Source organism: Lathamus discolor, chromosome 5 (genome assembly GCF_037157495.1).
Source record: "Lathamus discolor isolate bLatDis1 chromosome 5, bLatDis1.hap1, whole genome shotgun sequence".
In the NCBI taxonomy this organism is placed as follows: domain Eukaryota; kingdom Metazoa; phylum Chordata; class Aves; order Psittaciformes; family Psittacidae; genus Lathamus; species Lathamus discolor.
The window spans coordinates 4,502,896-4,528,584 of record NC_088888.1 but is presented as its reverse complement, the minus strand read 5'-3'; the positions used below and the strand labels follow the sequence as shown (position 1 = coordinate 4,528,584).

Here is a 25,689-nt window from a genome sequence, read left to right as displayed (position 1 = left end):
GGTAAAGCAAAGTAGCACTTGGTAGCTCAAGCTGCATGGAATTGGCTGGCCTGCGGATGGGGTTCTTAATCCTAAATCTGGCCTGGGTTGGGATTGTTTTTGTTGACTTAGACACAAGGCAAGACCGCACTTGTGTGAGCTTGCTCTGCCTTCCCCAGGATTGTGCACTTTTGCTTTGCAGAGGACTTTGTCCCTATTGTAAGTCACTCTTCCCAAGTCTTGTGGTTTATCTAGTATATGCCCAACATCCTTTTGCTTCAAGGTGTCCTTTGCGGACAGGATTTATCCGCAGACACCAAGATTTCATCAGCAGGATAATGAAAGCGGTTATTGTTTTACTCCAGCTCCCTTGCCCTGTTTTTATCTTAGATTTTCCATCACTAATGCTTCTCTTCTGCCTGGCTGAAGGACAGAGGAGTGTTCATCTAGTTCCAGTCTGAAGGGAAAAAGCCTGGAAGTAAGGAGATAGCATCAAATGATTACACTGCTCTGACTTTAATGGGCAGTCTTCTGACTGTGTGTCACTATGGCCTGGAAGAAGCACCCTAGCACAGGGAAGTCCTGCCTCTGTAGCTATACCATGGTTCTTACACAGAGACTTCTGGGCACAGGGCAGGGATGCTGGGGCTGCAGAGAAGGCTGCTTGCTATGCTAGCCACAATTGAAAGGACCCTATTTTGCTTTGCTGAACTACAACTTGATTTTACAACTGGGACACACTGAGGCGTGGTATGTGACTGATACTGCTGCTAGGAGTGAGGGGAGAAGGTATGCCTTGACTAACTTGGTCAAACTTTGTGAAGTCCCGTTTGGAATTAAGAGGTTTTATTTAAGGTCTGTGCCTGCATTTGCTTTCTCAGAATTACTCTAGGCTACAGAGAGGATAAACCCTGAAGAAGGAAGTGGGATAAAGTCAGAGCCGCAGAGCTTGCCAGGGTCAGGCAGTATTTCATGCAGAACCTGGATCAGTCAAGGACATCCTGACAAGCCACGATCCAGCAGAGCTGGGCTGGGAAAAGCAGTTAGCGTGGCAGCTCAGGGCCGGTGAAGCAACCACGGTGGCTGATAGCACAGCAAGTGGGCAGCGTCACCCCGGAGTGGCAGGCTGAGGGCCCTGTGCACGGCATGCCCAGCAGTGCTGCGCTGCATTGTTGGCAGCAAACACAGGAGCTGGCGGCATGCCTGGGAAATAAACATTGAAAGATGAAAGCAAGCCAATGTGGGAGGTAGCAGCCTGCTCACTTTCCAGCCTCTGATCACCTTCTTCCAATCCCTGTTTCCTCAGTGTCCCCTTGTCCTCTCAAAATGAATGGATCATTGCCGTCCATCGGGAAAATGAATTGCCATATGAATGAAGAGATTGCCCAGATGATTCCCCAGAGAATTGCTTTGCATTCAAGGGTGTGTGCACATCCTGAGAAAGGACATGATCTGACTTCTTTTAATAGACTCATTGCAGCCTCATAGGCTGGAGCATCCACAATGGCCCCTGGTTTCCTCATTTGCTTCTCAGAATCTTACTGATACAGCTCTTTAAGATGTCCGTACCAACACCAGCAGAGAAATACCACAGCAAGTAGCATCATGCTTTGAAGCCTGAGTGTTGCTCCCTTGCACCAATGCTTCCTCCCAAAATCTAAGCAGATCCCACAGCTGTGTGGGTCAGGCTGGTGAAGAATGAAAATGGTAACCACCAGTTGCACAGTTGCCATCCTGCTGCGCTCTGGGTACACTGAACTCTGCTGGTATTAGGAAATTTTCTCCTCGTTACAGCAAGTAGCAGACTATTTTGCTTCTTTTCCTCCATCCTATCAACAGATCCCCAACAATGAAACATATGGTAGTGAAAACAAAGCAGTAGATGATTGCCCTCTTCAGTTATGAGTTCTTTGCCCCAGTAGCATTAGATGAAGACGACTTGCTGAACCTTAACCCTGACAAAAATGGAAGCATCAAGAGGATCTGCATTATGGGTAAGAGACAGAGCGCATCTGGGGGTCTATGCTACTAAAACTTTATACTTCTGAGAAGTTTGTAAGTATCTAGCACAAAAATATTTACTACATGCTAGACACGAAAATGAATGCTAGTTTGCTACAGAAGGAATTGAAAAGAGAAACAGCCTGCCAGCTGAAGTTAAAACTCACTTAGGGAATTTTATACAAGTGGAGTCAGCAGTGGGTAACTGCTGACTTGGAAAAGTCACCACTTGTTGTGGTTTAACCCCAGCTGGCAACTAAGCACCACACAGCTGCTTGCTCGCTGCCTTCCCTGGCCCTTGTGGGATGGGGAGAGAATCAGAAAGGTAAAAGTGATAAAACTTGTGGGTTGAGTTACAGACAGTTTAATTGGTGAAGCAAAAGCTGTGCACACAAGCAAAGCAAAACAAGGAATTCATTCACCACTTCCCATCGGCAGGCAGGTGTTCAGCATCTCCAGGAGAGCAGGGCTCCATCATGCATAACAGTTTCTTGGGAAAACAAACACCACTACGCCAAACAGGCCCCAATTCCTTCTTTTTAATCGTGCTGAGCATGATGCCATATGGTGTGGAATATCCCTTGGGTCAGTTCAGGCCAGCTGTCCTGGCTGTGTCCTCTCCCAGCTCCTTGTGCGCTCCCAGCATCCTCACTGGTGAGGTGGGCTGAGGAGCAGAAAAGGCCTTGACTTTGTGTAAGCACTGCTCGGCAATAATGAAAACATCCCTGTGTTATCAGCACTGTTTCCAACACAAATCCAAAACACAGCCCCATACCAGCTACTATGAAGTAAATTAACCCTATCCCAGCCAAACCCAGCACAAAATAAGTACTCTCAGGTGATGTGGTGATGTTAAATGTTACAGAATCACAGAAGGGCAGAGGCTGGAAGTGACCCCTGGAGGTCATCTTGTTCAACCTCCCCGATCATGCAGAATCAGCTAGAGGACTGTGCTGAGACGGCTCTTGGGTATCTGTAAGGATGGAGACTCCACAGTCTCTCTGGGCAACCTGTTCCAGCGCTTGGTCACCCTCGCTGTGAAGAAGTGTTTCCTGCTGTTCAGGCAGAACATCCTGTTTCAGTCTGTGCCCATTTCCTCTGGTTGTGTCACTGGGCAGCACTGTTAAGAGTCTGACTCCATCCTCTTCACATCCTGCCTTCAGATATTTATATACATTGATGAGACCCCCTGAGACTTCTCTTCTTCAGGCTAAGCAGTCCCAGCTCTTCCAGTCTTCACAGGAGAGATGCTTCAATCCCTCAGTGATCTTGGCAGTCCTCTGCTGGACTCTCTCCAGTAGCTCCATCTCTCTCTTGTACTGGAGACCACAGAACTGGACACAGGGCTGCAGGTGTGGCCTCACCAGGGCAAAGGAGAGGGGAAGGATCACCACCCTTACCTGCTGGCACACTCCTCCTCATGCAGCCCAGAGCACCATTCTCGTTCACTGCAGCATGGGCACACGGCTGGCTCGTGTTCAGCTTGGTGTGCACCAGGACACTCGGGCCTTTCTCCGCAAAGCTGCTTTCTAGCCAGTCAGTCCCTAGCACGTATGGGGGCTTGGGGCTGTTGCTCCCCAAGTGCAGGACTTTGCATTTCCCCCTCTTGAACTGTTAGACTGACTAGATCCTGGCTGTGCTGGCTCTGGATTTGCTTGTTGTTACTGCTTGCTAGCTCATTCTTTCTTGCACTGTTTACATAGAGCTGCCAAGTGGCAATTTAGCTGCATCTGTGCTGGGTGCACATGAATCCTTCATGAGTGCTACCCTGTTCTAGAAATGTAAATTCACACATTGGCCTCATCAGTATCATTCTGAATGCAACTAACATCAATTATGTATGTTTCATTATATTTTTCATCCTCTTCCAAGGTGCAGAATTGCTTATACAGGGTATTAATTTCATCTTTGAGGTTTTTGCTGCTAATGTATATGCTAGGCTGGGTTCTGCATGCCAAAGTATGCTGAAGCTGCCTCTTCCTCAAGCTGAATGAGGCCTGTTAGCTCAGCCCCTCCTCACAGGGTAAGTGCTGCAGCTTTCCCTGGACAACTTGGCGGCCTCCACTGAACTTGCTACAGTCTGTTGAGGTTTTCCTTGCATTTGGACACCCAAAACCAGACACACTATATTCTACATGTGGCTGAGTAGAAGCAGATAAAGACTTTCCCTGGCCTGCTGGCTGTGTTCCTGGTGGTACAGCCCATGATGCTCTTGGCCTCTTTCGCTGCCAGGACGCAGTGCTGCTTTGTGGCCAACCAAGACCCCATGTCCTTTCCTGCAAAGCTGCTCCCCAGCCCACCTATAAAACAGTCCCCAGTCTGTACTGTTGCAGAGGGCTCTTCCTTCCCAGGAGCTGGACTTGTTGAATTCCCTTTCACTTGTCCTTCCACTGTCCCACTCTGGCATCACCTGCAAACTCGATGAGCATGCACTCCCATCCTCAAGGCACTGAGACAGGTGTCAAACAGAGCTGGCCCCTGCAGTACTCCACTCCCTACTGCCAGCAGAGTACAGCCCACTGACCCTGACCCTCCGAGCCTGGTGATCCAACTGTTTTTTCCCCATCTAACCATCCGCCCTCAGACCGCAGCATCCCAGTTTATGTGCTACATGCAGGAAGACAAGACACGCTCTGTTGCTTGCAATGCCAAGTTGTCTTTATGTACCGGTGCAGCAACGACTGATTCCTCTGTCTGATGTGATCAAACGCACTTCATCTGCGCTTGAGCCGAGCAGTGAGCTTGCTCCGCGTTATACAGAGGGAGGAAAAGGAGAGGAAGCTGTTTTAACAGGGCATTGCTCTCAACACCACCCTCATCCCTTCAGAAGCCTCTGTAAGCGTTCCCTAGTCCCTTCTGCTTACAAGGAACCACTTCAGATCCAGCGCTGGGGCAGCTGCTGGCGTTACCCGGGGAGCAGCTCCATGGCAGGTACCCATGCCAGCCCCCTCGTTAGCAGGCACCCAGCCCACCCTGGGGCTGCTCCGAGCACTCCTCCAGACCTCCCAAGGCCTGGCAGAGCGGCGGCACCGAGCACTGCCCGCCCCGAGGGGGGGATTTCAGAGGCCGGCGGTGCGGGTGGGTACACGGCTTAACCGGCGCCTGCGGCCGGCCCCACCGCCGCTCCTGTTCTGACACCGAGCGTCACGGGCGACTTTCGGCCCGGCCGCCGCCCCCGCGCCCCCCGGCACACGGCGGGCACCGACCACACCGAATCCCCGCCTCGTCCCGCGCCGCTTCCTCCCGTCGGCCCCCGCCGCTTGACCGAGTCCCGCCCCGCGCCCGAACCCAAAATGGCCGCCGGCGAGCCCCTTCCCACATCGGGCATCGCGCCCGACTCCAAGATGGTCGCCAATGGAGGCTAGCCGGAGACATCGTAGCGGGTCAGTCCCAGCGCCGCCGCCCGGTAGGCTGGGCGATGCCCCGCCTCAGCCAGCCTGCAGCTCCCATTGGCTCTGCGGAGGGCCAGGCCCGCTCTCATTGGCTGGCGAGGTGTCGCTCCCGCTCTCCGCGCTCCGGGGAGCTATTTTCCACTCGGCGGAGGGGGGCCGCGGAGGGGGCTCCGCCGATCGCTCCGTCCGCGCCGAGCGGCAGGCGGCGGGCCCGGGCGCGGCGCCGGGGGATGTCGGGGCCGCCGGGACGGCGCTGAGGCGTCGCTGTCCTCCCGCCGCGGCGCAGAGGTAGGTGCCTCCCGGTCGGGGCTTGGCGGACGGGACCTGCGCCGCTCGCCCCCCGGCGGCCACAGGCGGCCGCTCCCTACCCCGCAGCCTCGGCCCCGCTGCTGCCCGCCGAGGCCGCGGCCCCGGCTCCCGGGCAGCCAGCGCCCGAGGGGGCCGGGGAGAGGGAGCGGGAGGGCTCGGCCGCGGAGTGCCGCCGCGGGGCTTGGCCGGGCCGGGGTGCCCGCGAGGGAGGAGGCCACCCCGGGGCTGCGGGCAGCGCCGCTCGGTCCCGGCGCCCTCCTCAGAGAGGAAGCCCCAGGCGAGGTCTGGCGTTGGCAGCGGAGCCCCGAGGGGTTGGGGTTCGAGCTGCCCCAGCCCCAGTGCGGTGCCGGCGGTCCGTGAGGGTGCCCCGAGCCTGACCGCCGCTGCCCTGGGCTTCCAGGTTAATTCGGTAGCTGGTGCAGGAGCGGGGGGGGGGTGGCTCCTCCAGTCGAGTTTGCACGGGTGTTTGTCAGTATAGAAATCACCCTGGCAAAAGTGCCCCTTTGAGTCTTCGGGGTACGGGAGCAACTGTTAACCCCTTCTGTGGAGGGTGGCACGTTAAGCATCAGCCTGTGAGCGCTCATGAAAGTTTTGATCTAAAACTCATAAAAGTCTTTATATGCACCTAACTCGAAGTTGTGAATGGTTTCTTGGAATTGTAGCAGCAGTAAATCGTGTTATTTCTGCTGCCGTTAACTTTGTAATTCAATGCTTGCACAGAATCACAATAGCTTAATCCCGTGGCATACATTTCTCTGCCTCTGATATGTTTGTTTCATCGGGTTTGTGCCATCTGATCGTGTATTATGAACACAGCATGTGCAATAGTTACATTTCCATTCCCCGAATGCTTACAGAATGCTTCTCTTTTAGCTCTCTTTTTTTCCCTCCTGTCTCCTCTAAAGCTTGTTGAAGTTTTCTGCAATGTTTCTATGATTGTAAGCTATACGTTTTAGACTGTTTATCGTATGGGATGCCATCTGCCATCATTTGTCCTTAGTGACATGGGTTAGGGGTTGACTTGGCAGTCCTGGGGGAAGGGTTGGACTTGAAACGTCTTTTCCAACCTGGTTGATTCTGTGATTCTATGTGATGTATGATCCCTGACCATGCCATGCAAACCCTCAAGACACTGACTGTGCTTTCCCATTGAAGCTAATTCCAGTATAGTTTGTAAGTTTGGTAAAGGTATGGCCTATCTCATACAAATGGTAACAACTTCAGCGGTAGTTTTGTTGGTGCAGTATACTCCTATTACAAGAAAACATTTTGGGGATAGATGTGGCCCAACTCAACTATTTGCATGGAGATTATATGACTGGAAAGTGCTACTAAAGCTTGTACTTATATAACCTTATTTTAAAATACATGTTCCAAAAACTTGCACAGAAGTTGACTGGTTATCTCTTTAAATTGATCTTCCCCTTTCAGCAGACAGGTGAACTGGATATCAAGATGAGAGTGATAATGTTGAGAGCTTTTTTCCTGGCTTTAAAACGCTCTGCAGAAGGCTAAATTGCATTTTCATGGCTATTTGAATACTTCACATGCTTTAAAGTCATTTGAGTGTTCTGTTTTCTCAAGTTTTTACTTTATCTTGGCATCTTTTGTGTAATTAATTTTTAAGTTTAAAATTCCCTTAGAGATGAGCAGTTGCATTTCAGGGCACTTTTTTCTTGTTTCCTTCTTGGTGAACAGCAAAAAAAGACCCTTCTGTGGTTGCAGGTACCACAGAAAATATTTTACTAGGGTTTAAGTGCATTACCATTTAAAATGTAAGTTTAGAGTAGTTTCACTTTGATTTCGTTACTATAATGAGTTAGGACCCAATACTGAAAGGAGATTGCTCAGTTGCTGGACCCTTTAGTGTAAACTTCTTTACAGAATCAGTGTCTTAATGTACCTTTCTAGAAGTGCTTTTATCTTTATTATGGGATTGTATAGAAGCCTAATTCTGTTTCTTGTAAACCTGGTTAACTTTCTAGTTTAGGGCTCTTGCTCCAAGATACACTGCTCTTACGAAAGAGAGATTTTAGTCCCATTCCACCCTGCAGAGTGTATTTGTGCAACATGAAGACTGTAATTTATAGGTGCTGGAAGACTTGAGTCCAGTGAATTATCGAGGAGAATGGAATGTCCTTTCATAAGTCCATTTCAGGAAGGGAAGTTGGGGTTGTGTGACTAGGTAATGACAGTGGAGTACATCACAGCCCCCAGATGTTGTTTGCCTTACTCAGGTCTCTTAACTTCTGGGTTCAGATCTCACAAGGGCCACACATGTGTCCTGGGTTCAGGACACACGTGAACCCAGGACAGCGTGTGCACAGAGATGGCATTAGGGCAATTTCATAGTTAAACTGTGTTACAGCTATGGAAATCTTGAGGTGTGGTTCACACAGCTCAAGATCTTGTGACATGCAGGTTTGTGCTGTTCAGGGCTTCCTGCTGAAGATGTCATGCAGCCCTGAATGTAACCCCTGTTACCTTGAATGTCCCCAGTTCATGAGATTGCTACAGGGAGATACTGGACGAAGGCAACTTCCCAAGTTAACAGCCTCCTAATTCATTCAGTTGTCAATCTGAAAACCAGGGTATTCAAGTGGACCTGGTATCAGTGCAGTAGCCTTAGCAGTAAGGTCTCTGCCAGAACATATTGTTATGTTGTGGGTTTTGTACATTAATAAGTATGGCAGGGTGAATTAGCTATGTTTTTGGGGTGCATTCTTTGTCAGTCCAAAGCAGACTACAAAGAAGAGAAAACAAAACTTTGGGACCTGATGGACTGAGCTGCTAAGTGTGTTCGGATTGTTCCAGTTGGTCTTTTAGATGTCTTGCATATACTCTGATTTCAGAATTGCATTAGCAGTACAACCAAGTAGTGAATTTAGACAGCTGGGTAGCATGCAATAGCTTGACATGACTTCATACATATGAGAGCATTGGAAAAATGGCTGGGTTAGTCCTTGGAGGACTATGTAGAATTTCTCCTCTGTTGCTCTTTTCGTGATGGCAGGTACATCTAAGAAAGAGAACAGATGGAAGGGATTAGAAATAACTGTTCTTTTAGAAAGGTTTTGGGTGTTTTTTTTAATCTTCTTTAAAACATGTGGAAGCTGTCATTCTGTGGCAAAGTTCTAGAGGGATGACTATTCATTGAACTCAGTGTGGCAACCCATGTGTTTCCCTGATGGACTCATAACTCAAGATGGTGTATCATGCGTTTTTCTGATCCATGTTCATGGTGGTTGAAGTAAGATGTATTTTGGTCTAATCAAAAGATAGTGATGATTTCTGTTAACGATTGTAAACCACCTTCATCTGTAATAGCCTGTTGGTAAATAGCTTGGTTTTTTTGTTTTTGTTAGATGGGATTCAGGTGACTCCATGTAACTTTCATACTGTAGGTTGATCTAAAGTGGTGATGTTTAATTCACTGCTACAAATAGTGAAAACAAATTTAAAATTTAAGATACCTTTTTCTTCACTAAAATGAGCATTCTTAACTTTGTAGAATTAAAAAAAAACCACTTTTGATGTAAAGGCTTTACATAAACTCCTAAAATACTGATTCCTGTTCCAAAACATTGGAATAGGCTGGCTTGTTAAATCATTCTTGAGTAGCTGTCTGGTTTAGGCTTATTTCCTTGCCTCTAGTGTGCCCAAGAGCTATGTTTGGTAGGTTTCTTCAGCCTTAAGGGGAAATAAGCACTTAGTACTATGTTGTGGTATTTATGCCTAGAGGCTTCATTAAGGCCACAAGGTTTGGTTGTGTTGAGAAATTTCCTGTGCCTTCCCTCCATCTCATCATGCCCTGCATTGCATTGAGGTGCATGCTGTCTTCTAAAGGTGTCTACCTAGTTAAAAAACCCCTTGTATTTTGCTTTATGGGGTCTGGGGTCAGAAGGATTATCAACTTTTCCAAAACTGTGAACCTATGCGTTAGGTTGAAGCAAACGTGCAGTTGCTCCATTAAATAAGAAGTGCCCTGAAATGCTATGTGTTTGTGTGGTTTGGTTGTTGGACAGTTATTTTAATCTTTGAGCTATATCTAGTTAAAATGTTGTATTTAAAATTTAGTAAATGTATGCTATACCTTCTGGAGCCCTTATACTTTGTCAGCTCTATAAATTAACTCTGACACACTGAATATTTTTCACCAGCTAACATAGCTGTTAGTTAAGTTAAATAAAGGAGAGAAGCCCACATGCTCTCTCCATGCATGCAGCTGGACATCTCTTAAATTTTTCCACAAAAATGAAATTTTGATTGCTTTTTAGAGCTTCATGAATACACTAATTGGTGAATCATCTAATGTGCAGTTTAGTTTCAGGAAATACGAAATGGCTCACTAACTTCATGGGTATAAGATTATGCAGACCACCTGAAAATCTCAGTAAGAAAATGTGTGCAGTGGTGGTAGTTGGTATTTTTGGCTGTGGAGAGGTTGGCTAAAACTCAGTGCGGTTAGGCGTGGTCTGCACTAGTTTATATAGCAGAAATTCCTTTGTAGAATTATCTGGAAGGAAGAAAGAATAATTTTACAGGTTTATCTGCTCTTGGGACCTTATCCAGGTTTTATTAAAGAAGTTTGCAGTCAAGAACCTCTTCTAGATCTGTACTGGTCCTGAATTCCTGGATAACATGGTAGTTGCTTTCCACCCTGTGCTTTTACACAGCCGTGGTTGTTGAATTCTTCAGCCTTAATGTTGGACAGCTGCAAAGCATTTAAAACCTATCTTTGAAAGATTGGGATAAGAAGGAGGGGGAGATGGATGGAGGCTGCCCAGATAAGTAATACTTCTTGGGGACTCTGAAGTATTTTCTTTATGTAGCCATATACGGTGTGTTCCTGGCTAGCTGGATACTACTTAATTGTGTACTCTGTTACCGGCTGAAGTATTTAAACCAGTATTCCTTACTTGTGAAAGCTGGGGTCTCTACACTAGTTGGAAGAGTCAAAGAGGTCAGGAGTTTTCCTTTTGCTGCAGCAGAGTAAGAAAAAAATCAGTGCAGTGCACAAGGTCTCTTTATAAACCCCAGGTGTTAAACCCAATATTCTCACTCTTGTTGAAGATGCACGGGGCATTCTTCGAATACTGTTGTATCTCAATACATATTGCGCTAGTGAGCAATATGAAACAGAAACGTAGCGTTTGGAAGTGCTTCAGGAATTTCTGATTGGAGTACATTTATTGAGGTGAAATTTCAAAGAGTGCTTAAAAATTGAAGTACAGTAGAAACAATTGAAAAAAGTTTTTCTGCAGCACTAAATCTGTTAACAGTTTCATTCCTCCTCAGCAGAGTGAATCCTGATTATAATGCAACAGTCAGCCTGGCTTCCAGATGAAATCATTTGGGCCTCATTGTGCAAGGCCCAAATGTCAATCATAGGATTAAGAATTGCAATTCTGGGATAAGAAAGGCTGTCACTTAGCACCCTTTACAGATTCCCATTAGGCTAGTAGAGACTCAAGGACTGCAGTTGAGTGAATTAGGATTAAGAGAATCTCTTGGAATATTTGGCCTTCAGTAACAAAATCTTAGGTTGTGGTGATTGTTTATGCCAGTTTGACATAATTTTATTCGTGGAATTTGGCTAGCTAAGGATGAATGTGTTTAATAGGGCAGACCTGGAAGTACCCTGTTTCTTGAGAAGAACTTGAACTCCAGACTTCCATTTCCAAGATGTCTCAGAGCTTCTGATGCCTTGAATTCTGTGTGCTTGGGTGTATCTGCTATTATACCTACCTGCATACTGTGCCTCTCTACCTTAGGTTTTTGGTTTTGCAGTATAAGGCATGTGCAGCAGAGTCTGATTTACTGACTGCCTCGCTTATGGAAAAAATACCCATTACTAAACTTTGTTTTTGGAGAGCTTTTACATTTGGCCTCTGTGAAGAAGGAGGTATTTTAATCATTTCACTAGTGCAATAAGAGGTTTCTTGTTCTTTTGAAGTAGCATATGGATAAAGTGAATTAATTTTAGACTGCAAATTATCTTTAATCTTGAGTTGACTGAATTCTTTGTGTGATAGATTTGGTTAAACACTTATACTGTTTAGTTGATGCTTTGTTTTCTTAGATCTTTAATTTTCACATTTCTGTTGGGGAATGGTGAATTACATACTTCTTTTTTTAAACCAAATGTTAAACTTCACTTGGATAGAAAGTGGAATTCAATTAAATATACAAATAGCATTTTAAAATTGATTTGCAGTTTATTATTTCAGATGTGCTGATGAGTACTTAAACTAGCAATTTTACCTAAACACTTTTTTTTTTTTTACTTAAAATTTGCCCAAATCAAATTTCTATTCATTTTTGTGTTACAGTATTTTAGACTTCGTAGATCTCATTTCTTATATATTGGTCTTACTTATGGCTTGGAAGAAGAAAATAACTATGTATTCTTAAGCTGCCAAACAGTTGTGCTGTTAAAATTACTAATACTTAACCTCTTAGCCAGACTTCTCATTCTTATCTTTACTAAAAGAACATTCCTTTCAACTGTAAGCTATCAGTCTGTGATTGTTTCCACCATTCCACTCGTGAGCCAGGATGATACCATGTGGCTGTGCCACTCCTGTAGGCTCCACCAAAACCATCTTTCCATATTGTCATGTTATTTGCTGCTTGAGTCCTCCACAGAATTGTGGCTGTTTAGCAAGGAACTTCAGGAGTCCATCCCACCCAGGGATGGGTCCCTGGTCTTGTTAACATTGAAATGATTGGTTTTTTCCTTTTTCTGAAGGAGTATATAAGTTGGGTCTTCGTGACCACTTGGCAGAGAACTGGGAGAGGTGCTATCAGTGTTCTCTCACTCTGATCATAATTAATAAAGCTTCTGTCTGACCTATCCTAAATTGGACCTGTAGTGTTATGCACTTGGGGTCCCCAGATTCTCTGTCAGAGTTTCTCATTTTTTTAATCAATCCGTTGTTTAATCCATGATGTTCTCCTTTTTTCTCTTGGGTTAGTCGCTGGGGGCTTGCTTAGGGAGACTAACTCTGGGTGCTGGTGTCACTGTAAGAGGGTTGGCTGGGGTATGTGATGGGATGAGTAGGTCAAGGCCTTAATGCAGCTTTTCATGATGCTGGGTAGATTTGGATGTAAATTGGATTTCAAGTTTTGATATCAGACCAGCTTTATCTTCAAAGATGTATGTGGTCTATCTACTGAATAAGTTCTGCAAGTCTGTTGTCCTTAAGACTTAGATGCCTTATTTATGGAAGCAAGAAATTTGATGACAGGGCTTCTGGTTCTTACAAATGTAAGACGAACTATACGTAATAATTTAGATTAGTATTACGAAGTTAAAAATTCTGTTAATCCTGCAGAATGCAAAGGTACAAGTTCCGGTTTAAGGCCCTGAATTGCAAAGTACTGACTCTGGGCGAGGATGTGCGCATTGTCTCCCTGTTTGTATTTGCTCATGTTACTAGCTTATAGCCTGGTTTGGCAATTAACAAAGTTATGTCACATCTTGGATTATAACATAGCAGTTGTTGTTGAGGTCATTTGGTGACTTAGTTGGTTTTAGAAGAGAATGTGTGACATGGACTTTTGGAAAAAAATCTTCATTCTGGGAGGTTAACATATTGTGCACTGGTAAAAATGTGGAAATACTGATTTCCTAATTCCTGTTAATTTACTCACTTTAAGCATAAAAATGATCTTTTGTTCATTATAATAAAGATAGCTTAGAAATTAGTCCTCCAGTATGACAATTCCAAAATAACTTCTCTTATGGTGCTTTCATGTTTCAGTTAAAATGTTTGCAAATTCAGTACATCCACACAGTAATCTATATTATAGAGGTATTCTTATCGCCCATTGCATTATATTTCAGCAACACTTATTTGAATAACTACAAGGACTCTTTCAGCTTGACCTGCTGATCTTCTGTTTCCCTTTACTGGAACTAAAAAGAAAAATCTGGAAACCTGTCAGAAATTCTACTTATTATAATGCTGAAACAGTTGTGCTATAAGAAGGGAGAAAACCGCTTTGCCTCATGAGTCTGGGTTGACCAGTGTCAATTGTCATGTGCAGATGATATGGTTTTGTTCTCCCAAATTCCTTGGGGTCTGAAGCATCTGTTAGAGGATTTAGCATTTTTGTCGGTAGAACTGTTCGTCCTTATATGCATATGACATGGTTTTGTTCTCTCAGACTCCTCTGGGAGTGATGCATCTGTTAAAGGATTTTCAATGTTTTTGTCAGAAGGAATGTGACTAAAATTCAAAACTATCAAGTCATTGCACTCATCTATAGCTCAGAGTGGCTTGTGTGGAGGACTGGTGACCACTTGCATTGAACAAGTTTCCTATTTTGATGTTTGTCTAAGAGTTGTGAACAGAGTAAGTGAGGCTAGGGCCTTAAGGTCCAGGCCAGCAGAGTAATTTGTGTCTGAGAAAGTAGTAGTCGTCTTGCATTTTAGATTAAGGTTTGGACTTGGATTCAGTATGGCATGTGGTGTGGGGAAAACACTTTGTTCTATAGTGGACCATAGAAATGTATGTAATTCAGGCAAACCTGACCTTTTGTTAATTAAACTTACACTTGTTTCCAGCACTAGGTGTAGAAGGCAGCTTCTAGGGGTCAACTCTGCAGGGGTCTGAAAGTTTGAAATCTCCCTGCTTTGTGTTGTTTGATTTGTCCCTTCCCCATATCTGCTGATCACTGTTAGCTTTTTTTCTTTCTTGAGTGCTTTTTGGCTTTTTTTTTTTTTTTTACAAGTAGTTTTGATAAGAATTTTAAGAATGGAAAAAATTAGCATAGTAATGTATCATCAGTTGTCTTTTTGAGGCTATCTATATTTAACTGACATTTGGAAATCCTTGTTGCTAATGAGCTCCAGAGAAACTTTACAGCTCTGTTTTGAGCAATACAGTTGGTTTATTTGGGTAGAAAATACTCTCCCGGAGCATCATAGATGATAGTGGATAAGATTAAGATTTCCAGCTTATATCTATTTCATAAATGATTCTCAAGATGGAAATGACTTTAGTCTTAGTCCTGTAAGTTCTTGCTTATAGGCTCAAAAATTACCATTTTATAAAATAGTCTTTTGTTTCAGTTATGCAAAAAACTCCCTTATTTTGACTGCAGCAGTAGAAACAAAGCCTGCAAGAGATCTACATAGCCCAAAAAACTCTATAATAGTTTTTTAAACTTTAGTTCACATATATCAATTTTACATCAGAACTCAGTCCACACAGTGCCCCATCACTGGCAATGTTCAAGGCCAGGTTGGACAGGGCTTAGAGCAACCTAGTCTAGTGGAAGGTGTCCCTGCCCCTGGCAGGGAACTGGATGATCTTTAAGGTCCCTTCCAGCCCAAACCATCCTGTGATTCTATAAAGCAAATCTCCTCAATGCTAGTAAAGTTAACATGGCATACTAATTCCTCAACCATGCATAGATATAGTATATGTCATCCCTGTAGTTGCTTTCAAGCCTGTCATAAGAGAAAAGAATCTTGGTTTGCCAGTTTCATCAAGAGAGGCCTGTATAATTTCACACAAGTTTCTTAATGGGATGCCCACAGTGGCGTTTTCTGTTTTCCTGAGAAATACAGAGGCACTAAAACTGTTTTTTTTTCCTTTCCTTATAATCACAGAGAAGAATGAGTAAAGCAAACCTGAAAATTGTGGAGAAAAGAGACTATTGTTAGGTAGGAGATGAAATGCCATACAACTGTGGCTTATTATTTGTTCATTACTATGAAATTTGATGAAATTATGTTTTTTTTTAATATTAATGCTTTGTTTGACAGACTAAAGTTTGATACAGCAAAGATGTGCAAAGAAGTAGTTTTGCCCTTTTTGTTACACAATATAGATCTAGAAAGAGGCTAGCCTTATTCAGGGTCTGTTCTCAAGTCCTTCCTGTGCTTAAGTTAAATATGCTGCTTGTATTTAATTTTCTGGGTTCTCACAAATGTTGGGCTTGGTTTCTTCTGTTACACTCAGACTTGCTTTTCTTTGTAGCATTAAGTTATACCTCAAATGCCAAAAAATCTACTTTGCAATTTAATGTTGGCCGACTTGAAGAGGGTCAGTAATTAGTTACCATTTCCAGCAAGTTGAGTTTTTCCAGCAGTCTGTGTAGAATGTGACTGTGGATTAATTGAACATAAAAATGAGTCAAAACCTTTTCTCTGCCAAAGGCAAACATAGGAGTAGGTGCTAGTAAGGTTTTCAAAACTGTTTCCTAGGCAATTTGTAGATCTACTGTGAGCTGTTGCTTAAGGAAGTATAAAACTGATTTAATTTAGTGAGAAAGTTATTGGGGTACAGCTTACTCGTAAAACAGATAGCAGTTCTGCGGAAGCTCATCAGTTTTTGCAGCAAGTTGATGTCAAGGCATCTTTAAAGCCTACTGCCTCCAAGCTTCCTGCCAACAGTGGGGCTGGCGCCTCTAAAGCATGTGTCCTGGGTTCAGCATGGCACCCTGTCTTTTTTCAAGTCATGCTGAGTTTGGAGAAGACAGTAATTTAGCAGTTGTTGATTTAAGAATATGCTGGCATCATGGATGACGTGACTAACAGAATCTCTTCTCTTCTGCCTTGCTAGCTTATGCATGTTCCTTTGGTGTCCTGGAGGGGCTGAGGAGGCAGGAGTGGTGCTCTGTGGCAGCCGGATGATGTACTTAAGTCATTGAATAGTGTGTGATAGTATTGAGCTGATGCCTCTCCTCTGAAGGATATTTAGTTCTGTCATTAATCACTGTAAGTTGTCTTCACAGTGACAAAGAACACTCTTATTTGGCTCAGGATTTGCAATGAATATGAGTTTTATTCTTGCAGCTACCTCTGGATGGAATTACATCGTGATACTGCATGTCTTTTCACATGGATTGCACAGCACTTGGTAGGCTGTTTACAAACCAGTGTTTGTATGTAGAAAACCTGCTCTCCAATGAAGTAGAATGAAAACAGGAAGATAATTTGTGAATACATCTGATCAAGTTGATTCTGGAGGAAAACAGTCAGAACTAGAGAAAAATGTACATAAAGATATTTGGCAGGGGTCAGTGTCTCCACATTACTGTTGTGGAATCCTATGATGCAGGGACTGGAACCTTGTTTGGAGTATAGTTAATGAACTATGTATTATTGCATAAATATAACAGACTATTGGTTTTTGAGACTTATTAGAGATATATTCCTAATGCTCAGTGTGTACTTCTATTTTATAAAACCACCATAGTGCTGGTAAAAGGAGTGATCAAGAAATACTTCACAAACTCAACTGAGTTTAGTATTGGCGTGGAGAAATAGTCTTGACCTTAGCTGTCATTACCATGCTGTCAAACCCATGGTTTGTGTAGTAGGAGTTATGGTGGTGCTAGATACACCTTTGTTGGAAAAAAATCCGGGCTTCAATTTGGGACAGTGATGGAAGCCAAATGGGGAAAAGAGTATCAGTGTGCACAGCTACCTGTTACAAAATCTTACTAGGTAGGCCTCCCGATACAGCAACATTTGCAAATCCCTTAAGCTTAGATGAATCCAGTGCTTCTGATCCTTGTTTCCTACTCATTTAGCTTTGTATGTGTATTTTATAATCTTTTTACTAACTTTGGAGTTGAACCATGTGTTTAGCTCTAATGGAAAGTGATTGTACTTCAGCATTTCAGGCAGCATAGGCAGTTAATGCCTCAATGCAGGAGCTAAGCCTGGGGCTCAAATAAATGCATGTAGAAAATTGCTGCTGAAAAGGCTTTGCCAGCTTACTTATCCTACACATCCAGGAAGTAAGTAGATAGGAGTGAACTGTGTGTGCATGTACTTTGGTTGTTGTATGGGAGTGCACAGAAAGAACATAGAGTTGAACTTTGTGAGGAGCAGCAGCAAAGGCATGTGTTATAAAGTGAGGGAGGAGAAGGAGGTGAAACCAAGTTCTGTGTGTGTGTAATCTGCAGAGCTGAATCTTGCAGTGTGTCCACAGTAGCACAACTGCTGGTGGTGGTGATACCAAGCTTGCATGTGATCCCAGGGCTGTTATGTGGTGCCAACATATGGTGCTGTTAAAGGAATTATTGCTGCTTTTGCATCTTTCTTCCCTCTCCTTGGGTCGAAAGAACATATGACCATGGAAATCTGTTGGGGGAACATGGTGAAGTCCTTGACTGTGTCCATAGGAGGCAACAAAACTGGTGAAAGGGCTGACAGGAGTGTCCTATGAGGAGCGGTTGAGGACTTTAGGCTTGTCTAGTTTGGAGAAAAGGAGACTGACGGGCAACCTCATTGGTCTCTACAGCTTCCTGAGAAGAATTGGAGAGGGAGGTGCCGATCTTGTCTCCCTGTTATCCAGTGACAGGATGCATGGGAACGGCGCAGAGTTCTGCCAGGGGAGGATTCAGCTGGGCATTAGGAAGCATTTCTTTACTGAGAGGGTGGTCAAACACAAAGAGGCTTCCTAGGGAAGTGGCTAATGCTGCAAGCCTGTCACTGCTTAAGAGACATTTGGACAATGCCCTTAATAACATGCTGTAACTTTTGGTAAGCCCTGAATTGGTCAGGCAGATGGGCTAGATGATCATTGACAGTTCCTTCCAACTAAAAGTCTATTCTATAAAGTCTAGAGTAGACTATATGCTATAAGATATAATGCTATATAATATAATACTTAAAGTCTATTCTGTAAAGAAACAAACAAAACCTCAATCCAAACAAAAAACCTCACAAAAACAAACAAAAACCCCAAAATAAACAAAACCCCAAACAAACAAAAACCAAACCAACCCGACAAAGGTGTTTAGACAAAGGTATAACTTTGGACCAGGTGTGGCTATATTGAAAGGTATTCCAAAACTAGGCTGGCTGCGTGTAGTGTTGCTTTATGATGCTTCAAATTGCCTGTGGTGGAAGTTGAGCAATGGTAACTGGATGTAAAGAGCTCTTTCTGGTTTTGTTTATGTGTGAGTGGAGGTTAAATGGAATGTCCAGAAGAGTGAAGAAAAACTTCTTCTGGTCATTGTGTTTTCTTACTGTTGAAGTGGTGTTTTTTTTCCTCTTCAGAGTCTTTGAGGTGCCTTACCTGGTCCTCGTAGACTGTAGTTCCTGCTTACTGTGGGCCTAGAAGGCCCTTATTTTAAGCAATGACTTAAGAGAGTATTGACTACAGTATATGTCTGTATTGCTTCACTTTCTAGTTCACTGCCTCTACTCTGTACTCTCAGGATGGAGTATACCCTTGTACAAGATGAAGGCTCTGAAGTCTTGCAGTTGCATATAATGCCTCTGAGGTTTGCAAAGATCACTCTGATTTGCCTTGCATAAAATGTTTTCTGGAGAAAACAAGATGGCAGAGTGTTAATGGTACGTGATCTCGATGAGCAGACAAATAGCTGAAATGTTTAGTAAGGTGAGCTTTATATTTTATTTGTGCTTGCTGGATCATCTTGCTCTGTCATGTCACTGAACCTGACATTGGCCATTACACAATCCCGACAGTGTCTAGTTGTTCACCCGTCAGCTTGCAAACTCTTAGTGGACAATTTGAATAGCCATGACTCTTTGTCATTGACAAAGTGTCCTGTTTTGCTGCACAGCTGTAAACTTCTATAGTGAAGTGCATTGCTGAGTAAGTGACACTGGGAGTTCACACATGAGTCATTGTTCCCACTGGTGCTCTTCCTTCATCTCTGCCACAGATAATAGGAGGTGTTAGACAATTTTGAAGAGATATTGTACGCCGCTGGTTATAACTTTCTGGACTTCAGTCTTCCAGACTGAAATACTTTATGCCATTTCTTTGCCTTGTGTTTAATTTTGTTTAAAGCTTTCAGCCAAAATGCCTCATCTGTTTTCAGAAGTAAAACTATAATAAATCTCTGCCATTTTTTTTTTATGTCAATTTCTTCTTTGAAATACTGTAATGCACCTCTGAACTGGAACATCTACTTGACATTTGTTGGTGGGTGGCCTCTGGCTGAGCTGTCATGTTCTAGTTTTACATGAAAATCTGCCAAAATTGAGCCAGTTCTCTTAGAATTTGAATATTTGTGGCCTAGACATGGCAACATTTCTTTGTGGAATTCCCTGGAGACTGCCTGCACTCCCTGTGCTTAGCAGGACCTTTCTTTCAAGTATGTCTCTGGACTTAAGTAAGCTGTGCAGAGTCTGGGAACACAATTGTCCCAAGTTAATAAGGGGACTGAATGGGGTCTTATGGCACGAAGCCAGGTGGGAAATCTCCATCAGACAGCCTTGACACACATCAGCTCTGGAATCATGCACTCATTCCTCCTCCCTTCCTGTCCCAACAGCTCCCCAGTACCTCCAGACTCCTACCAACACCTGTACTCGAGTGTGACTTTGACAAGACTTTCTTTAGAGGTATCCATACTGGGCTAAAGTTTGCCTTTGCCTGTGTGTGAACAGATAGGTTACTTGTAACGAGGATACCACTCATCATACTAATGTGTAACTGTGGATTGTAGGGAGCATGCTCAATCACTTTGTAGGAGTAGGGTATACACGTTTGGTCAGTGCTGATTGCCGTGACGGTCATCCAAAAAAGCTCAATCTGATTCTTTAGAGACCTTAACAGATAAAATCTGGAAAGACTTCTGAGACAATGAACCTAAAATTTTTTGGTTTTTTTTTTAATTTTGGGAGCTCCAAACTGGTCCACATTTGGCTGTACTTCTGTAAGGAGAGCAGAGATACCGCACGAAGTCCACACTTCCTGAATTTGTAAGATGAGGTGGTGGTGTGGTTGTTGGGTTTTTTACTATTAGACAGTCAAAATACAAGCTCTGTTGGATGCTTTTCCTACAACAACTTCAGCTTTGAAGAGCTATTTTAGGTAGCTACCTGGCCTATCAAATTCTGATCAAACTGGGAAGCTAAAGGCAGCCACTGAGTGTGATCTAATAAAGGGAAGCATTAGATGATCATAAAATACAAATTATCAAAAAAAAAGGACACATTTTCAGAGGCATATTCCTGTTGTTGGGAAGCAGACTTTAAGGCCACCAAGTATGCTGAATGTCTCTTCTGCTTTGGAGGTGGATAGTTCAAGCTGTAAGAAAGATGGTCTTGCCTGTTGACACTGTACAGTTTAAAGTATTCTTTTGTAAGTGCATTTCTCTTCTAGCAAAATCCGTTATGTAGACACTTGAAGTTGGGTGAGAGAACCGTTACTGTTTTTTGTTGTCCTTCCTCTGAACTAGCAGCTGTGCCCACTATGGCAGTGTGAACTTCACAAGAAGTTAGTACCAGGTTGAGCAGGAGTTCCTTCTTTTTCCTCCATTCAGTCTAGGAGAGAACGGACAGATTTTGGTGAAAGGTGTTCTAGTCTGGCTGCTTGTCATAACTGTTGTGAAAGTAAATGTTAAGTTTTCTTTGAGTCAGGATGGATTTAAAGTTACCTGCGGGTTAATTCTGTATGCCTATGTACCACTGAGGCAGTACTATCAGAAATTTGCCATGTTATATACCCTCAAACACTAGACAGTATTCTTTAGTTTCCCCTCCTTTCTCTACCTGCCAGTCTATAGCAGAAGATTTTGATGTTGCCCTGTATAACGTGCAGTTATTCAGCCCCTTCAGCTTTAATGGTTTTGGGGGTACTCAAGCTGTGGCTAATCATCAGCGTCTCGAGAAAATGTCTTCGTTTTTGTCTATGAATGAGAATTTGGAATCATCATTCTTGTGATCACCAGGCATGTTTTCCATCAGGAACTTCTGGCCTCTGCGTGACAGTACTAGATGTGGAAACTGCCACGTCTCCTGATGATAAATTGAGGAAACTTGAATTTGATTCTTGATGTAGAAATACTACTTTGACGTGGAGGATGCTAAAGGATTATAGCTTCCTGAAGTCATTTATTGAACAGGTTGTCCTTGTCATCTTGAAAATGTTTATGTAGATTGTCTGGCATTTTAAGTAACAGTTGAACTGTCTTTTGTGAAAAATGAAGAGGAATAGTTCCTGGATTTCTATGTTGATAGATTTTCCTGTTAATAGTGGTATGGCTCCTGTATCATCCGAAACGTACAGTATTTTTCTAGGTGAGTCTTAGTCTCAAGGCTTCATTTTATCTTTTTGCTGCACAATTATGACTTCATTCTAATTTTTAATAAAGTGTGTTCCCTGGTGTAAGGAAAGTGTGGCTTAACATTAAGGAGTGGGATTTTATAGAAATGGCTAAACCCCTGTTAACACCTCACTGCTGCTGGGAGAGATGGGTTTTCTCCTTTTCTCTCCTGGAGCTTCTCCTGCGCTCATGCTGTCACTTGTTTCTTCTGGCTTCTTTTTCCTAGCAAGGGCTTGTTGGTCTGTCTCGTGCTTCCATTAATTAGCTCATAGTGAAAGTAGAGGTCAGATAAATGTTGGAAGTGATGCAAAGGGATGGGAGCGAAGCAGGGAATATCCCTTTGATTAGCAGAAAAGCAATAGTAGCTTAGTTATCATGGACTATCACCCTTAGTGTGCCCTGGCTATGGCTAAATTCTGTTTGAGATATAACCTAGGAAGACCTATACTTTTCTGTTCCTTTCATGCAGGGGATGGTAAATTATGATCTCAAGCTGATAATGGTGAAATAGCATCAATCAGTCACTTTGTGTTTGTGGTTTGTTTGGTTTTCTGTGGTTTTTTGATTTGGTTGGTTTTGGTGTTGCGTTGTTTTTAATTTTAATACCCCCTCTGTGATATGTTCAGCATCCAGTAATTGTCTGATCTAGCTTTCTTTTCTCAGTTTCCTGTGGTGCTGCAAACTTTGTGCATGAAGCACAGTCTCCTAAACTATTCCTACAACTGGATTTCTGCTTTCATACATCCGATGAAGGACGACAGAGGATAGTGAGTTTTGTTAGTCTTGTGCAGCTGGTACTGCTGTTGTAAAGATCAATTTTTCTAATTCCTGCAGCATATAACTTATATTTACCTGTATCAGATAGGAGCCCTTAGATACTTGGTGACTTTACAATACTGCATGAGCTGTTGGGGGGTGGCTATTAGAATGGTATTGCAGGTAGTGAGTTGCCTTTTTTAGGTAAGCCATTTTTCTGTTGATTATTTGGCATTAATAAGACATTTGCTAAGCAGTGTGTTATTGGTCTATGGCTAGTTGGTGCAACAATCCTTAGTGACTCTGGAGGCAGCTGTTGGATTAGGTGGATGACCTCAAAAGGCAGAGCATTTATCTATTTTATTTTCAGAATTTAGGAATTAACCAAACACATTTTTTGTTATAAAGTTCTCATCCTGTGGGGGCTCGGTCACTTAACACACACAGATGCTCCTTTGCTAGAAAAAGCATTCATTCAACTTGTAGGATCATTGAATGGTTTGGGTTGAAAGGGACCTTAAAAGTTATCCGTTTCCAGATGGGCACGGACACCTTCCACTCATGAGTATAGACCAAGACTCTAAATTTACTCATTAGCCTTGTTTGTGTAAAGGTGCAGAATACAGAAGGAGAGCAGGTATTGCAAAGAGCTGGATCTGTTCTGTGCTGTTACTGTAGGAAACATTTTCTGTTATTGTTAAAGCAGTAACTCTAAACTTAGCAATTTACAATCTCATTTTCTTCTTAAAGATTGCTAATGGATCTTTGTATTAGCCCTGTTCAACATCACTATCAGCTAAAGGTATTGTGCAATTGTTTACGTAAGGTGTTCAATTAAAACTGAAGTGCCGCACTGCATGGCTCTTAGGGACACCAGTAGTTTGACTATCAAGTGTTTCCATCGCCATCCCTAGTTTTCACAAACGCCATAATTCTGCATTAACGCTTATTGATTGACATGTCATACAGAGACTGTGTCTGACTTTGCCTTTTAACACTTCTAAATCTGCACTTAAGTTATGGAAATATTCACGCTACTGTACATTGTTGGAATTCTTGACTAGCAAGCTAAAAGTAAACCACCTAAAATGTGGAACTTGGCAGAGGCATGAAGTCTCAGCTGAATGCTTTGCTCTAAAGAAATCTAGTTTTTTCTTTTCAGTATTTATACTTAAACTGTCTTAAATAAAAATCTGGAAGGAAAAAAAACACTGAAGTATATTGATGCATTTATTTTATGTATGTTCTTGTGTGTGTATGGATAATTAGACACTTGTTGATTCAATAATGTAAAACTCTGCTAAGCTAACAAACTGATATTTTTTTTTTCCCCTTACTCCTAAGAAAAAATTCCCTACCTCAGGGACTAAACCTGCAAGGCTGATGCTGTAAATTGTTTTCACTGGAGTTTTAATATTGCAAAAACCAAAGAGTGGAATTTCAGGAAGCTTCAGATTTGCTGAAATCATGAATCTCCTATTCAGGGAGGTGATCCTGCCCCTCTACTCTGCTCTCGTGAGACCTCACTTGGAGTACTGTGTGTGGTTCGGGTGTCCTCAACATAAAAAGGACATGGAACTGTTGGAACAAGTCCAGAGGAGGCCACGAGGATGATCAGGGACCGGAGCACCTCCCGTATGAAGAGAGGCTGAGGAAGTTGGGGCTGTTCAGCCTGGAGAAGAGAAGGCTGCGTGGAGACCTCATAGCAGCCTTCCAGTACCTGAAGGGGGCCTATAGGGATGCTGGGGAGGGACTCTTCATTAGGGACTCTAGTGACAGGACAAGGGGTAACGGGTTCAAACTTAAACAGGGGAAGTTTAGATTGGATATAAGGAGGAAATTCTTTCCTGTTAGGGTGGTGAGGCACTGGAATGGGTTGCCCAGGGAAGTTGTGAGTGCTCCATCCCTGGCAGTGTTCAAGGCCAGGTTGGACAGAGCCTTGGGTGGGTTGGTTTAGTGTGAGGTGTCCCTGCCTATGGCAGGGGGGTTGGAACTGGATGATCTTAAGGTCCTTTCCAACCCTAACTATTCCATGATTCTGTGATATTCCTAGCAGAGGTCAAAACATGTTCTAAGTGTCTTTTCATACTTCTGGAAGTCCCACTTCGAGTTCCTTGTGCCGCTTACTTCTACCTAGTTTCCAGAATTGGTTTGGGTTTTTTACTTTCTTCCCTTTCTTCAAAGATGCACTGTAATTTGCTGTGTGTCATAAGCTGTCACTGCATGTGCTTTGTATGTCCAATATGCAGAATATCCAGGACAGCCTTAGTTTTGATTTTCTGGCATATTGCTCTGTAATTTTAAAGTTACAATAATACCTTTAAGCTAATTTTTGGTGGCATTTGAAAACCCAAATTCCAATTGTGCTGCAGTTTAATAATAGTGTTGATGTTGCAGTTGGCTGTGCTGCAGCATGATCCTGTGCAGCAAGGCCTGGTGGGCACTCAGTGGCAAAGCTCGCAGGTACACAACCATAAAGCACAGGTTCCTTTCAGCTGGAAAGCTGCAGGAAGCGTTTCTTGATAGCTCCAACTGGGTATGGTTTAGGATGGAGTTGCCTGTGGATGAAAGTGAAAACATGAAACAGGCTAGGCCTGCTGGAAGCCTTCCAGCTGCTTCTCCTCCGTCTTTGCAGGGTTTATATTCTTTTACCTACCGGGGCCCAGCCTAGGGAACCAGGTGCTTGCTGCCAATTAGTCTTGTTAAGACAGCCCAGAGCCTCCCTTGACAAGCCTGACTGCTGATAGCAGCTGTGGGGTAGTCTTAGGCAGGATTTTAACTCCTTGCTCACCAAGTGCTTTGCAGGTTAAGTCCCCTGGTCTCATTCTGCAGCTATTCAAATGTGCTTCTATGAAAACACATTTTATACAGAAACTGGTCGAAGATTGACGGTGGTGCTGTAGTGACAGAGCTTCCTTGTCAAGCTTCTGGCATGGAAGAATGTAAGTTGGGGGTTACCATTCATCCCAGGCCACCTTCTACTTAGTATAGAGCATGGCTGTAGCGGAACCACCCTCCCCAGTAGCTTGAAGCTTAATCTCTCTCTAGAAGTACAGTGGCATCAAGGGATTTAGACCAATTTACAGGTCATCCATTAATATCATTGAACTATAAATTGCAATGAAATGTTTCATATTTTTAAACGAATTCAAGTCACTTATCTTGCTGCCAAGAGAAACACTACCTCTAGTGATATATT

At 43.4% G+C, this 25,689-nt stretch overlaps 1 protein-coding gene across 2 annotated transcripts in view; it reads left to right on the top strand.

The window, feature by feature from the left end:
- Nucleotides 1-5,508: 5,508 nt before the first annotated feature.
- Nucleotides 5,509-25,689, top strand: part of SOCS5 (suppressor of cytokine signaling 5) — a 33,395-nt gene continuing 13,214 nt past the window's right edge. Inside the window, exon 1 of one of the 2 annotated variants that reach the window (XM_065679472.1) lies at nucleotides 5,509-5,660. The gene's annotated coding sequence lies outside the window, so the exon portion shown is untranslated. Of the gene's footprint in view, nucleotides 5,661-6,060; nucleotides 6,082-25,689 lie in introns of those variants that run through there. The other variant, XM_065679473.1, reaches the window with a different exon arrangement.